Genomic DNA, 2,487 nt, shown 5'->3' on the forward strand with positions numbered 1-2,487 from the left:
GAAATAATTCTCAACTGAGGAATCTCAAATGCCCTATAAGTACCTAATGATATGTTCAACATTCTTAGTCAACAAAGATGCAAATCCAATTGATCCTGTAATTCCACATCACATCAGGTAGAATGTCTAGGATTAAAATCTCAGCTGATAACAGATGTTGGTGAGGATGCAAAGAAAGAGGAACTCTCCTCCATTGTTTGTAGGACCACAAGTTGGAACAACTGCTTTGGAAATCAGTCTCATGGTTCTGCAGAAAATTACCTGAGGTCCAAGCTGTACCACTCTATGGAATATACCCAAAAGATGCTCCAACATATAACAAAAACACATGCCCCACTATGTTCATAGCAGCCTTATTTATAATAGCCAGAAGCTGGAAAGAACCTAGTTGTCCCTCAACAGAGGAATGAATATAGAAAATGTGGTACATTTAAAGAATGGGATGCTACTTTGCTATTAAAACAATGACTTCATGAAATTCTCAAGCAAATGAATGGAAATAGAAAATATCACCCTGAGTGAGGTAACACAGTCACAAAAGAACACAGACAGTGTGTGCTCCCTGCTAAGTAGAAATTAGGCAAAAAGCTTGGAATATCCATGTTACCACTCACCGACCATATGAAGTCCAAGAAAAAGGAAGACCAAAGTGTGGTTGATTCAGCCCTACTTAGAAGGAAACAAAATAATCACAGGAGGTAGTGTGGGGAGGGTCTTGGCAGAACTACAGGAGCAAGAGGGAAACAGGGGGCAGGATCAGGTGTGAGACGAGACAGAGGAGATATTCAGATTGTCAGGAAATTGAACAGACATTTGTAGCAGTGGAGGATTGGGAACTGGGGATAGCCATCATAAAGTTCAGATGTCAGGAAAGCAAGAGGCTCCCAGGACTCAGCAGGGAAGATACTACCTGAAGCACCCAAACAAAGCAGAAGAGTACCTGAAGAGACCCTATCCAGAGGTTAGGTAACATCCCTGCACGGTGGTGGAGACCCAGAAGTGTAGCAGATGATGAGCTTATCTGGAGGGGAGAACCTTGGCACTGGAAGGCTCCATGTCCTAGCATAGGGCAATGACAGGGAAGTGAGGTGGGAAGAAGGATAGGTGTGTGGGATAGCACCCTAATAGAAACAGGGGGAGCAGAGATGTGATTGGCGATTTGTGGAGATGAAACTAGGAAGGGGGATAACAGTTGAAATATAATTAAATAAAATAATCATTTTAAAAATAAAACAATAAAACAAACAATAAAAACTCCAAGGTTTTTATTTTTATTTCATATCATTTTCCTGGATATTATGTGTATTTACATTTCTTTTTTTCTTCCATTTTTATTAAATTGGGTGTTTCTTATTTACATTTCAACTGTTATTATTTTTCCCGGTTTCCTGTCCGTCAGCCCCCTATCCCCTCTCTCTTCCCTTCTATATGGGTATTCCCCTCCCCATCCACCCCACATTACCACCTTGCCCCAAACAATCCCCTACACTGGGAGGCCAGCCTTGGCAGGACCAATGTCTTCCCCTTCCACTAGTGTCCCAAAAAGGCTATTCACTGCTATCTATGGAGTTGGAGCCCAGGGTCAGTCCATGTATAGTCTTTGGGTAGTGGTTTAGTCCCTGGAAGCTCTGGCTGGTTGGCATTGTTGTTCTTATGGGGTCTCAAGACCCTTAAGCTTTTTCAGTCCTTTCTCTAATTCCTCCAACGGGGGTTGCATTCTCAGTTCAGTGGTTTGTGCTGGCATTCGCCTATGTATTTGACGTGTTCTGACCTTGCCTCTCAGGAGAGATCTATATCCTGTTCCTGTCAGTATGCATTATTAGCTTTATTCATTTTATCTAGTTTTGGTGGCTGTTTATGTATGGGCCACACATGGGGCAGGCTCTGAATGACCATTCCTTCAGTCTCTGCTCTAAACTTTGCCTCCCTATCTCCTATGGATATTTTTGTTCTCCTTTTAAAGAAGGAGTGAAGAATCTGCATTTTCGTCATCCTTCCTGAGTTTCATGTGGTCTGTGCATCTTGAGTAATTCGAGCATTTGGGCTAATATCCACTTATCAATGAGTACATGCCATGTGTGTTTTTCTGTGATTGGGTTACCTCACTCAAGATGATATTTTCTAGTTCCATCCATTTGCCTATGAATTTCAGGAAGTCATTGTTTTTGATAGCTGAGTACTACTCCATTGTGTAGAAGTACCATATTTTCTGTATCCATTCCTCTGTTGAAGGACATATGGGATCTTTCCAGCTTCTGGCTATTATAAATAAGGCTGCTATGAACACAGTGGAGCATGTGTCTTTGTTGTATGTTGGAGCATCTTTTGCTGGGTCGTTAGGTAGTGCAGTGTTCAATTTTCTGAGGAACCTCCAGACTGATTGCCAGAACGGTTGTGCCAGTTTGCAATCCCACCAACAATGGGGAAGTGTTCCTCCTTCTCCACATCCTTGCCAGCATCTGCTGTTGCCTGAGTTTTTGACCTTAG

Source organism: Rattus norvegicus, chromosome 3 (genome assembly GCF_021556685.1).
Source record: "Rattus norvegicus strain SHRSP/BbbUtx chromosome 3, alternate assembly SHRSP_T2T, whole genome shotgun sequence".
Classification (NCBI taxonomy): domain Eukaryota; kingdom Metazoa; phylum Chordata; class Mammalia; order Rodentia; family Muridae; genus Rattus; species Rattus norvegicus.